The following is a 13,897-nucleotide window of genomic DNA, read 5'->3' on the forward strand; positions in this document are numbered from 1 at the left end:
CCGTATTGCTCATTATTATGAAGGCAGGAATCCGGCTGGCAGTGAGGAGGCGAGTGTACGAGCACACTCGACTCCGGACCGCGGGAAATCGCGCTCGCTGGTCGCGCGTACTTTTGCGCTTCCAGCGAGCGTGGATTTTATTGATGAATCAGGGGCAATACCACTTGTTTCAATAGTTCTATATCTTCTTCATGTCCCTCCAACACAGTAGTAGTGTCATCCATTTGCCCCTCCAATTGCACTATATGTTTCCCCAATTTTCTCAGCTCTTTTTTAAAATGCTCATTGATTTTTTTTTTGTAGTGTTTTCTAAAGCTGTTTTTAGCATCATTTGGAATCAAGGAGATTGTCTGAATATATTACCTGCTGCTCAGCTGAAGATGGAGTTGAAAGAGAACTCCCCTCTCTCCTCCTCTGACTTATAGGAGAGGGAGAGTGAGTCCACCATCTGTTTTGCTCTGCCTGCTGCCGCCACTTGCATTACTTCTCCTCAGTACTCCCGCAGTAGTGCTCGCTTTCTGGAAGCCTCCAGGGACCAGTTTGTTGTTGGTGCGCCTGCTAGAGCCTCGTTTGTTCCGGCATGGCGTGGAGCCGACTCAGGACGTTAACATCCACCAGAACCACGCATGTGTCCCTGGATTTTGTTTTTTAGATTTACCTCCACACACAGGCCGGTCTACCTCTCGCAGCACCGCGGACATCTGGCACAGTTCCAGGGAGCAGGCACGTCTCAATGTATATTTAGTTTAGAAAGCAGGACCTAACAGCTGTTTCTGCAGAACAGCACCATGAAAACATTAGTGGCCAAACAGTTTAATGCAGTCCTTGTATTGAAAATGCTATCCAAAATTCATGCCGGGAAACTGAAAGACCCGGATTATCAATGGCCGGGTTTTCGTTTGTGAACCGGTATATCACTGGACCCTAAGAAGACATTAGGGACACGACATGCATTATATTATCCAATGCATTATATTATGATGGGAGAAACATCAAAATGCATGTCTGTTATTAAAATTCAGGAAGCAAAAGTAGTTTAAATGGCATATGGAGAACTACATAGTCAATGGAAAACACACAGAAAGATATTCCTCCCATTTGGTAAATATGTTACAATCTGCCACATTCCTGAATTAATTTAGGATAAACAGAGAACAAACATACATAGGACAAACAAACAATTAGTGCAAACAATCATAATAATATGTTGTTTTACTCACATTTAGATAATAACTCATCGTGCTAGATATTTTCTGGTGGTAAACTGACCATACCAGTGCAACAATACTACCAATACAGAATTAACAATAAATCAATCAGCTGAAACAGAAGACTTTAGCAATTATTAAACTCTTTCACTAAATACATCAAAGGGATTAAATACCTCATGTTGGCTGTTTAATCCTTCATCGATCCTCATATCAACCCTACTTTCTTGGAGACTGCTCGGTTCCTCATCTTCCCTTTAAATAGCCCGGGACAGAGGACGGCTTCCCTCGTGTTGAGTAGCTACCTCCACCTTCCGGGAAGGAAGCCATCCCAAAACAAACAACACGTGGCTCTGTCTGTGTGTACAGAGACACATGGATATTGTAGAGATGCCGTTGTCCTTGGCAACCCCCCTCTGCTCCAGAGAAGGTAATTGGGAAGCTATGTGTAACAGGCACCCTGCCAGCCGCTCAGTCTCTCGCACCACAGGGTCTAAATATTTGACGCCAGGCAGTAGTGAGCAGTACTGAACATCACTCCCAAGCCAGGGTTCCATGGCATAAGGAAGGGGTAAAAGCTTGGTGAGTGGGCAAATCTTATATTTGAGGCACTATAGCACACAGACAATTGGCAGTACTCTACTGCTCAATGCCATAGAAGTGGCCCCCGGGGGTCCCTAATTGGTAGAATTGTTGCACTGGTATGGTCGGTTTAGCACTAGAAAATAACTAGGATGATGAGGTAATATCTAATTGTGAGTAAAACAACAAAATATTATGATTGTTTGCACAATTTGTTTGGTTAAGGGATTCACTTTTGTTTTGGGAGTTTTGTTTAAATAGGATTTTGGTAGTAATTCACACGGTACTCATAGGCATGGGTTTGCTTTTTGGTATTAAATACTTTTTAATTTTATGGATATATTTATTCTGGTAGCAATTCACCTGATATTTTTAGGCACAGGTCTGTGTTTTTAGGTAATACAACTTTTTATTTTCATGGATATCAGCATTAATTAGAAGGAATTATTCTGTTATTTTTGGATATGAAATACATTTTTTTTAAAAATGACTGGGATCTAGGTGGATATCTATCAGGAGGCAACATGTTTAATATGTATATGGTCCTGTGTTTATATAGGAATAACTGCTGTTGCCTTCAGAGGTTAACCGCTTACCGATCCTGTCCCTTGGTTCTGTGGCCAGATTGAAAGAGCGCCTTTGGTGTATCCTGTGGCATATAAGAGAGCGGGGAGGATAAAAGAATAATGTAAGTGAGTAAATATGTCAAATATGTTCAAGATGTTTATTAAAAATGTAAATGTGTCAATGAAGAATTTATAAATGTGTAATTAATGATTTTGTTATTTGTGGGCTCTTTAGCTCTACTGATGAAGTGGACTATTTATTGTGCAGAGAAAAAACACCTGTCTGGAGTTTGTGCCTATTGCCGTGAAAATTTAAATATACACCATCATATATTAAAAAGTTTTACATACTTTAACATGAATAATATTATGTGATTTTGCTGCCTTGAAAGTCCCATGTATGTTTGTGCTCTGTTTATCTTGAATAGTTATTGGTAGATCAATCTGATTTTCAGGTCCTGAGAATTAATCTTTTCTAAAGTTGGTCACAAGGAAGTTTTTTAAATCTATCATTCGATAATGTGGGTGAGTGGACTGTAAAGCTAATCAGTTTAGAAGGTGGGTACTCTGTGATCAAAAGACATTATTTACCAGCTCCAAATGCTAAGTGAGTAAAAGTGTAAGTTAGTTCAAATATAAAGTTGGGTTTAATTTCTCATGTAAGTTAGTGGGGGTAGGGGAGGTTGTATCAGAATTCCAGCCACTTAGATACTAGGGCTGGGCTTCCTCACAGCCCCACACAATGGCCCTTGTCAAACTTGGGAGCACGTGGGGGGCTGATTTTAGTCAAAAGGGAAGGGGGGTTTATGCTGTGGGTCTCCTTTTTGTCACGTTTGGAGAGACATGGTCACTAGGGGGCGATACAGCTTGCACAAAAGTGGTGTGAGCGCTGGGAATGGCCAAGGTGCGGAGTCTAAGCAGTAACTAGGTCTTCTACAGAGCCTCTAGTGGTGAGGATGTTGCGGTCCTTGGGCACCCCAGGGTGGGCAGTAGGATACGCAGTACCAAATCACAAGGCAGAAGAATTGTCAAGGAAGGCCGGGGTAAAGGCAGGCAGCAATCAAGGGAGGTCAGGTCAGAAGCCAGGGGTCAAATACCAGGGAAATGAACTTTCCAGGAAATAGATACCAGTGACACAGAGGCTACCACAGACACAGGTACCACAGGAGACACTGGAAACAACAGGAGGCACAGGTGACACTGGAATATCTACAGACAGAGAGGAACACTGGAACAGCACAAGGGAATAGGCTGGAAACAACAGACTGGGCAACGAGGGGTTAACACATGAGCTAGACAGAGGAAACATTGGGAGAAGCAACAGGTGTACAGGAACTAGCTCAGCAAAGCTAGGAGCTCGCACTAGTGGAGACAAGTTGTACGAACACTGAGTGCTGTGTCTGAGCTACTGTAGCTAAATAGCCAGGGATGATTAAGAGGCTTTCTCCTGATTGGCTGGCAGGCAAAACTGATAAAGCTTTGGAGCATAGGTACGCCCAGAGTCAGGATTGAAGAGATAAGTATGACACTTTTTTTTTAGGAAAATAAGGTTCCAGGGGACCTTTTTATGCATAAGAGAGGGGGCACACACACTCCATGCAACATCTGGTATCTAACATGTTTAGATGTCTTTTAACCTTCTGGGCAGTTCATTTCTGTCTGGTTTTATATGTCTAAAAGCGGTACATTGTTTTTCATGAAAATTTATTTTACAGTATAATGTGACAGTATGAGTGTAAAAAGTTTAAAACACAAAATCATGTCAAAATAATAAATCAAATAAATTTAAAAAAATCATTTTGTTTTTTAATTTTTAAACATTTAAAGAAAAATTAATATACTAATACTATTGTGTTATACTGTAAAATAAATTCAATAAGTTCATGAAAGACAATGCACTGCTTTTACACATATAAATCAAGTGTATTGCGTTCAATACAGTTTTTTTGTATTGAATGCAATACAAATGGATTTGAATTTCCCGCTTTGAGCGGAACGTCTGTACACACCGACGTCACTGGGAGCTCCACGAACTCATTGAATGCAAAGAACGCCGGCCAGGGGAAGAGACAAGAAGCGAAGGACGACGGAGGACGCCGGTGGATCAGGTAAGTCGCAATTTTCTATAGGTTTAGCTACCCCGAGTGTGACTCAGGGTTACGGCTTCCGGCTTCTATTTTCTACCCAGAGTCACACTCGGGGTTACTGCTGGGGGGGGTTCAAAGGTCTGGTTACAATGAAAAAAACAATAGTTTTAACACATTATTATTTTGTACTGATTCTAGCCCCTATGAAGAACCATAGCTGACACCATTACTCCAACTTTCAGCTTTATAATGAATAACCAGCATGGCTATGAATTTTTCAAGGTTCATAAGGTTCATATCTAAGGGGTACCCCAGTGTTGGAGGTATATTCAAGGTTATTCTATCAAAGGAAGCAGTATAATTATTTTTTTCTGTTTTTAATCCAAATTATTTAAAACTTTTTGTTCTAATGTTTGTCTGTTTTTGTAAATTTTAAGAATTGCGCTTCCGGGGGTATTAAAAATTAGGTTGACAAGCTGATTTTTAAATATACTACAGAACGCAAAAATTTGAAAAGACTATGAGGGTTTTTGTACTAACCTTTCTATTTATGTTGTCTAGATTTACCTCTTGTTTACAACAACTGTAAAATTTTACATTTCACATAGTTTCTTGCTAAAAGTGTCTCCATTAGCTAGACAAGCAGGTTTACTGAACCCAGATCATGCAAACGAAAATATTGACATAATCTAAAGTTTATAAAAAACACTTTTTTGTATGATGATTAAGGATCTCTAAAGGCAGATAGAGAACACATCAATAGCTTGGAGCAAAGCAGAGAATCCTTGCATCAAAGTGGTCTTTAAAGGACTAAGGACATCAGTAGGCAATAAAGAGGTTGCTACATTTTACTGTGAAAGTACCTAGTATTCCAGGGGTGTTAAAAACTTTTTGTAAAGAGGGTCAGATTTGGTGAGGTGAAAATGTGTGGAAGCGGACCATTCAGCGCGTATTCAGGGTTAGTGTGGACGTGGTCTGCGCAGGTCCCGCACAGCACACGCCCACCAGGGTGACATGAGGGATTTCCCTGTGCACATCAGTGCGGGCTCCGTGCAGAGCATGTTCTGGGAACAAGAGTGGGCGTGGTCCGTGCGGGTCCCACACTCCCACTTTAATGACATAGGGGATTCCCAGTGCACACATGGGGACTCCCATCCTGCTGATTATGCCCGCTGAGTAGCAAGCCAAGAATTGCAAGGTGGTTGATCAACTCTAATAAAATATAAAATAGCTTTTTTATACGCATGTTTTTTTTAATAGTGGTCAACAGTGCTGGCGGACCACATATTATTGACTTTATGACAGAGGCTGGGGGCTAGTGGAAATCTAAACATGGGTCCCAATTGGCCTCAGGGCCGGACTTTGGACATGCCTGTAGTATTTCTTTGAACTTCCCATGGCTAAACAGTGGAGGAATGGTAAGGTAAAATATATGCGGCTAAAAAGGGCAAGTATATCTGTTGGTTTGATTTGCAAAGGAAAAGCAGATACCCAATTTAAACTGACCCTAATGCCTAATCTGAATAAAGCCATTTTTATTTTCTTTACTTATGGGTCTCTAAGCCTAAATAAACCCTTACACTGTTTAATCACCAATAGTAAAGCAAACTCAGTGATCCCCAAATAAAAATCTGCAGTTTCCCGAAACTGAAAATGGTGATTTGATTTTTATTTTGCTCAACAAGTGCCAAGCCCTTTTTCTTGATTTACCACCACAATATTAATACATTCAATAACTATGGACTACAGATGTTACCATTGATGTTTAACCATTGGGACAAAGTCTTGTCATTAGGGAGTTAACATCATTTATGTTTGAAAATATGCTTCCAAGTATGAATTTTTGAGTCACATATTTTATGGTTTGATATACAAATTCACCCACAGTAATTGAAGTAACAGGTGATGGGAGGCCCTCCTTCTACACACACACAGAGATGTCATATGTAAAATCTAGACTTTTCCATGAAAACAGAGATTATGAGCACAGTTAGGAATATGAGACTTTGAAGGAGCAGACATTTAGCTTTTTCCAGATTTATCATGGATTACACTACAGCAAAGACATCTCCTTCAAACTCTTCTAACGATACTGAGGGATAATTCTATATCATACGGATGGGGGTTTCCCTTCAGCCTAGTGGCGAACAAAGATGGAAGGTCCATGGTACTACACCACCGGGAAGATTTTAAAAGCTTCTGCCGGGATTTGGGTATCCCACGTCTCACTATACCAAGTTAGGAACCATTACTACCTCCTGCGCTTCCGGAAGCCTGCCAGCAAGTGCCTAAATGCAGAAGAATCCAGTTCCCTCTGTGCTAAAAGGAACTAGCTCCTCCTGCTCCCTTTACAGGTGGGGTATTAAGCAAATGTGATGGTTTTCTCTTCTGTTTTCTTTCTATTATGCCACGTATTACTATTGCAACAATAATGGTGTCTTGTAGGTTGAAATGTTTGGGAGCTACTAATCTGAGAGGGCGCTTCTTCCTTTTAGGTTAGATGAACAAATTGCTTTGGTTTTAGTGTATTGTTTTCATTGTCTTGGGTCAGGTAAAGCAATTTGATTTTGGGTAATGATCCCCTATTTTACTAAAACTTGGCTAATATTATAATATATATGATCTGCTACTTGGGGGATCAGGGTGTGGACTGAAATGTCATAACTGACTGGGCTGTCTCACCTGCCTCACCTATTTTTGGGGCAGGGGATGTGGTTTTCTCCTCTGGATGTCTCCACCCACTTAGGTTGGTTTAAATTTGCAGCTACACTTTTATTTGGATCATCTTTTTTACATAATTGTTCTTTGGATTTAGTCTTCCTCCTCTCACTTTCTTTGTTCTTGTACTGTCTGTTCTCTGTTTCAACCTGGTGTTTTTTTTTTTAGAGGTGGTTTTTTTTTTATTTATTTTTTTTGAGGGGGGTTCACAGAAGTCACATATTTCCTCAGCTTAGTACAAGTGTGCTGATCTCAATACTAGAGGCTATACAAAACACGTGTGACAAATGACTAGATATCTATCATTAAATGTGGCTTAACTCCCCACAAAAACCTTTGGAGGTATGCAAATGGAATAGGACGGACATAGTGTTCCTTCAGGAAACCTATCTAGCTTTAATTTTGCTAAAAGGTACTATCCAATAGTTTATCCCACCCCGGCTGGTTCTATAAAAAAATCCCTTGGAAATTTTGGATGAGTATATCAAATAGCTTACATCTTAGTGGGCCGTGCTTTTCCCAAAAAATTGGCAGAGGCACTCATGTGTTTGAAACAATTTTTTTGCACTAATATCCAATTTAAAATATTTGTTTACTTCAGCCAAAATGGTCTTTGCTAAGGCCTGGTGGTCTACAACTCATAATGTGCAACAGGTCAAGAATAAAATGTCTTGGTTTCTAGTGAACGAAAAGATAAGTGTGATACTGTCTGCTTCAGTTTCTAAATTTCAAAAAATATGGTCACTGCTACATGCCTTTGGGCTGGGATCAATCATTGTTTGACCATATCGCTACATCACTGGTTATGTAGGATGTAGCTTTTATTTTTTCTCCATTTTTTGGATTGTTAGCTGGCCTGCCCTTCTTTCCTCTTTTTTCCTTTGTTCCCTTGTCTTAGTTTTGTCGACGTTATATGAAGTATGAAATGGTTAGCTAAGTTTATATGTCCTGTTCAGTTGATTGGCAAAAACAGCTGTGCTATCTCCAGACAAATTGAAAATGAAAAGATAGTAGGAAAATATGTAGTAACCCCAGTATAATATAAAGTGAAAAAAAGGACGACCTCTTACTTTATTCCTAAATTTAATGGAGTAAAAAAATTGAAACATTATGGAATTAAATAATTATCCAAAAGATGAAGTATTGAGGGCTTTTTCCCCTCTATCCATATATCACAGAGAGATATTACACTAATTTTGTTGTTATGATTTAGATAAACGATCACGTCACAGGGTTTTTTTTCCTTCAATGACACCACTTAAATAGGATAAGTGTTTGTATAAATATGTTGTAATGGGGGGAGGGGCGTTGAATCTCTTCTCTCCTCTTATCACTATGATGATCACATGTTTGTTTTAGGTAAGATAATAGTTAAAGGATTATAATAGATAATATTGTCACTGGGGAATATATGAGGGGGTGGGAGTGGGAAAAGAGTCGGCAATATAATGATGAAACAATCAGGAGTATACTGTGTAAAGAGTGTATTAACTGTTATTATTAAGAGATAGAGATTAAGTAGTAATTTGAAATGAGAAGTATTAGAATTTATGGGATTAAGATAGATATATATAAATAATGAAATTAGATGATTGTATTGTATAGCGATTATATTGTCATGATGTATATTAATTAATTGGGGACGATTTATGACAAATTTTTTATATTGGCTTGTTTGATTTATTTGTATGATTAAATTGAAAATTTATAAAGAAATTAAAATAGAAAGATAGGCTCAGTTCCCCTGAGAAGATGCCATTGGAAGCTAAATAAATATTTACTCAAGTACTCTCCTACACAAATGGCGCTACGGGTGGAACTCCAGCAGTACTTCAGGGAAAATGCCAATTTGGTCTCCCATTTCTCATCTCTATGGGAAGCCCACAAAGCAGTGCTTAGAGGACATTACATTAAAGATCATATTTTGCTCAACGCTCCTTGCCCATCTTGAAAGCTTCTGTGATAGAATCCCTTAATCGCCCAATTACATCTGAAGAGGTAACAGCTGCTATTAAGTTGCTACCTTCCAACAAGGCTCCAGGCCCAGACAGTCTAACTTATCTATATTATAAAACCTTCTGGCACATTTTGACCCCTCACCTAATCTCTCTTTTTAATAGTTTCTTAGAAGGTGCAGCGATTCCATCTACAACGCTCCACTCCTATATAACAGTCTTTCTAAAACCAGAAAAGGACCCTTGTGATCCAGCTAGCTATATAGGCCAATAGCCTTACTTAACTCAGATCCTAAGCTTTTCACCAGAATGTTAGCCTCTATCTTAGGACCTGTTCTACCACCTATTTTATCTAAAGACCAAGTAGGTTTAATTCTAGGTAAGCAAATGGCAGACATTACCAGGAGGATGCAGTTAACAAAATGGAACAAGGGGCACTTATTCTTAGCTTAGATGCTAAAAAGGCCTTTGATAGACTTAACCGGCTGTTAATGCTGTCTACTCTGCAAACAGTAGGCATCCAGGGCTCATTTCTGACAGCAACTGGAACTCTGTACTCTGTACTCCCACAGTGGAGTACTCCCAAGTAAAATTTCCTCACGCAATGTCACCAAAGATTGCAAATAAAAATGGCACCCATCAGGGCTGCAAGCTTTCTCCCCTTCTATTTGCGATTTGTATTGAACCCTCTAGCTGCACAAATTAGCCAACCCAGATATCTCAGGGTTTTTTATATGCACAAAAACTTACACTATCGCATTATACATAGATGGTGATCTCAGTAATCCTCATATAGCCTTGGTCTGACCATGCTCTGGTCTTTTCAGCTTCCACCAAATTTGAGGGAGTCTATCTGGGGGGTCCAGGTAGGCCAGGCTTGATATCTGATATCTATGGGGTGTTAGCAGGGGGGATGAGGACCCCCCCCCCATCAACCATATAAATGGGAAAGGGCATTGGGTAGAACTATCCTGTTAGAACTTTGGAAGATTATCTGGGCTCCTAAAAGCTCTTTACTGTGTACTTCATATCAGGAAAATGTATATAAGATTATGACACACTAGTACTACACCCCTGATAAACAACATGCTATATATCCTACAGTACCTCAATTTTGGGGAATAGTAGATCAGCTTTTGTCTAAGCTGCTAGCAACCCAAATTTGGGGGGATCCAAAAACATATTTACTAGGGCTCCCTATGGTCGCATTTGCAATATTGATGTTTGATTCTATGAAAGTTCTTTAAATATGGGTTTTGTTGTTTATCCCAGCTTACAAGTTTACATACTACATACTATGGTAAATTTTTTTTTTTTTATATAATAGTAACATAGGGGTCATTCGCTAATAAGTCACTCGACAGACATTATGGTCTAAATGCTAGAAATTGTTTGATGTAGGTGACGTATTGTATGACACTGCAACAACCTTCGGAATATTTGGTGGACCGCAGAACTTTCCCAGCCATGTTCCTAATCGGTTTGCATAATGAGGGCTGGAAGTATTTTGTTATTCATGTTTCTCTTCTTGTTTTGTAACTATTTTTAATACTATGTTCTATGTTTGTATTTTAAAAAATGATTAAAAAAATCTTCAATAAAAATTACATTTAAAAAGTACTATTTTCTATGTTTGTATATTATAAAATGATTAAAAAAATTTCAATAAAAATTACATTAAAAAAAGACTATGACTTTTCATTTCTAGCAAAAGGTTACTGCTTAGAAATCTGCCTATTAGAGCTCCATTAGTATTAAAACTAATAAACTAATTAAACTTGGTAATTTATTCTAAAATGAAAAAATGGTGTACAAATATATGTAATGGTGTACACATATTCAAGCTCCCCTTACCTACCCTTTAACTAATCACTGGTAAAGAAAAACCTGAATCCATAGTCACTTGACATTGCCATTTTGTCTTCTCCCGTCTTTTGTATACAGAAGATAGGTGTTTGTATTACTGCTTGTGTGATATTGATGCTTACTATTATTACAGTTCAGTAAGTGAACTCAAAAACAGGATGTGTGTCACTGGCAGGATCTTCAGGTAAAAATGAAAAAAAAAAACAAAACAAAACAAAAAGTAATGCAACCACAAGTGGTGGCTGGGATATGTTACATTTTTGTTCTTAACATATTACATTTTTGACACACTTTAAAAAACTGTTCCTAAACTTTAGTCCGGTGACTTTGCCTGGGCTAGGTTGTCCTCTTTATCAGACTGGTAAAAGCAGCTTTTACATTCTACTCTCATCCATTTATTGGACTGCAACCTTTTAAAGTGGAACTAAACTAAAATCACACTTAATCCTACAAATCCCTCGATGGTGTTGGACACCAAGTTACAAGGTAAAAATTGATCTGTGTCAGGCATGTGTGAAAACAGCCACCATCTGCCAGAGATGGCACATAACACTAAAATACTTTTAGAGGTATTTAGAGGTTTTGTATCTGATTTTAGTATTTAGATTTTTAGTCAGATATGTTTGGAACAGTGTCCTATTAGATATTATTAAAAAAACACACAGTTAAGAGATGAATGCAACAGGAGTCAGATATTTTGTGGGAGCTGTAAAAAACAGCAGTCTCCCTTTCTATGAAAAGATAAAGGACAAAAAGTATAGTATAGCTATTGTAGCTGAGCACCTGTGAAGGAAAGTGATATTATACTATTATGGATAATAGTCTGTATGACGCAGGTAGAAACAGTCAAAAGAATAAATGGTACATATGTATTTGAAGCTGGAAATGTAGGTTGCTGACCTCTCTCATTGGTTGCTGTTGCAAAGCAATGTTTTATTCTAACAATGGAACCCAACAGTTCTCTGTTCTTGGTAAAGACTCCAGATGTCATAAAGGCTTACACAATTGACTACACAATGGATGTACAGTATATTTGTATATTTTTGTAATCATTCAAGAAAAATTTGCAGCTTCATTGCAGCCTGTTTTTCAGTGCTTTGTAACATACATGAACACATAGAAGATACACAGCTGTAATAAATTCCAACTTAAGAAAATCTCAGTGCTGGCAAGAGTGTTATTCCATTGGGAATCAATGAGTTCATTATAATAATAGGATTTTACATCAGATACAATATTCTTAGTCTTGGAATAAAATCTATTGCCACATGTTCCTAAAAACCATTTTCTTAAAGGAGTCTGCACTCCGGCTACTACTGACCTTTCCTGTATCTGTCCATCATACTGATTCAACAGCTTCAGTTTTGCAATAGCTGACCAGCAGTTAAAAATACTAAAGTTACAGACAGACAGATACTTAAATATTTCAAAGAAAAATAGTATACATAATATTAAAAAAAAATCTGGCCTCTGTGCTAACTTAATGGTCTACAAAGCCAAGCTACAAAGCTTTAACACAGAGCTCACTGTCACCAAGCAAAATTATTTCTCCGCTGTCATTTACTCTCAAGCTTCCAAACCACGCAACCTCTTCTCAACAATTGAAACCCCACACCTGCTCCCCCCACAACATCCTTCTCTGCCAAGACATTGCCACCTACTTTAGAGATAAATTAGACAAAATCAGATATGATGTCTCTGCTCACCGAGCCACTACAACCATACCCACCCCTTTCATCTGTAAATCATTATTGGCCTCCCTCAGCCCTATTACTGCGGACGAAGTCTTATCTCTTCTCTCATCATCTCAGTCTACTACCTGTCCGCTTGACCCAATTCCCTCTGATCTACTCTGTGCCCATTGCTCCACCCTGGCCCCTGCCCTAACCAAACTATTCAACCTCTCCCTTTCTACTGGTACATACCCCTCAGCTTTCAAACATGCCATAATTCTCCCTATCCTAAAGAAACCCTCACTGGACCCTTCCCTACCCTCCAACTACCGTCCTATCTCCCTTCTCCCATTTGTCTCCAAACTTCTTGAAAGCCTTGTCTACAAAAGACTCACCAATTACCTGAGCACCAACTCTCTCCTTGACCCTCTCCAGTCTGGTTATAGAGCTGCACATTCCACTGAAACATCCCTTACTAAAGTGGTCAATGACCTCATCAGAGCTAAGTCTCAAGGCAACTTTTCCTTGCTCCTTCTCCTTGATCTTTCCTCTGCTTTTGACACTGTTGATCACCCCCTTCTAATACAAATCATGCGCTCCATTGGTTCCTGTCTGTCTGACCGCTCAACTTTCTTTCAATGGTAACTCCTCCTCCCCCACTCTCCTCCCTGTTGGTGTTCCCCAAGGTTCAGTCCTTGAACTGATTCTCTTTTCTCTGTACACCTCCTCTCTCAGTAGTCTCATATCCTCTTTTGGCTTACAGTACCATCTGCATGCTGATGACACTCAAATCTATCTGTCCACCTGACCTGTGTCCCTCAGTCCTGGATAAGGTCTTATGCTGCATGTCAGCCATCTCATCATGGATGTCTGACCGATTTTTGAAACTCAACCTGGATAATACAGAACTCATCATCATCCCCCCCTCAAATTCCAAATCTCCTCCTGACATACATCTAACTGTTAACAACACTGTTTTTCGGCCCTCCCCTCAGGCACGTTGTTTTGGTGTCACCTTTGACTCTGCCCTCTCATTTACCTCCCATATTCAGAACATTTCCAGGTCCTGTCACTTTCACCCAAGCAACATCTCCAAAATCCGCCCCTACCTGTCCCCTGAGACCACAAAACTCCTTGTACATGTTCTTATCATCCCTTGTCTTGACTACTGTAACCTCCTCCTCTCTGGTATTCCACTAACCGGACTCTCTCCTCTACAGTCTATTAGGAATGCTGCAGCCA

The 13,897-nt window shown here is 39.2% G+C and overlaps 1 protein-coding gene and 1 long non-coding RNA gene across 7 annotated transcripts in view; one reads left to right on the forward strand and one right to left on the reverse strand.

The window, feature by feature from the left end:
* The window catches only part of LOC140322006 (uncharacterized), a 24,925-nt gene extending 22,195 nt beyond the window's left edge, over positions 1–2,730 (forward strand). Inside the window, exons 2-3 of one of the 2 annotated variants that reach the window (XR_011919095.1) lie at positions 2,350–2,482; positions 2,592–2,730. This is a non-coding gene — a long non-coding RNA (uncharacterized lncRNA). The remainder of the gene's footprint in view (positions 1–2,349; positions 2,483–2,591) is intronic. The other variant, XR_011919094.1, reaches the window with a different exon arrangement.
* Positions 1–13,897, reverse strand: part of JADE2 (jade family PHD finger 2) — a 256,030-nt gene that overhangs the window by 58,099 nt on the left and 184,034 nt on the right. The window lies entirely within an intron of this gene.

This window comes from Pyxicephalus adspersus, chromosome 2, assembly GCF_032062135.1.
Source record: "Pyxicephalus adspersus chromosome 2, UCB_Pads_2.0, whole genome shotgun sequence".
In the NCBI taxonomy this organism is placed as follows: Eukaryota; Metazoa; Chordata; class Amphibia; order Anura; family Pyxicephalidae; genus Pyxicephalus; species Pyxicephalus adspersus.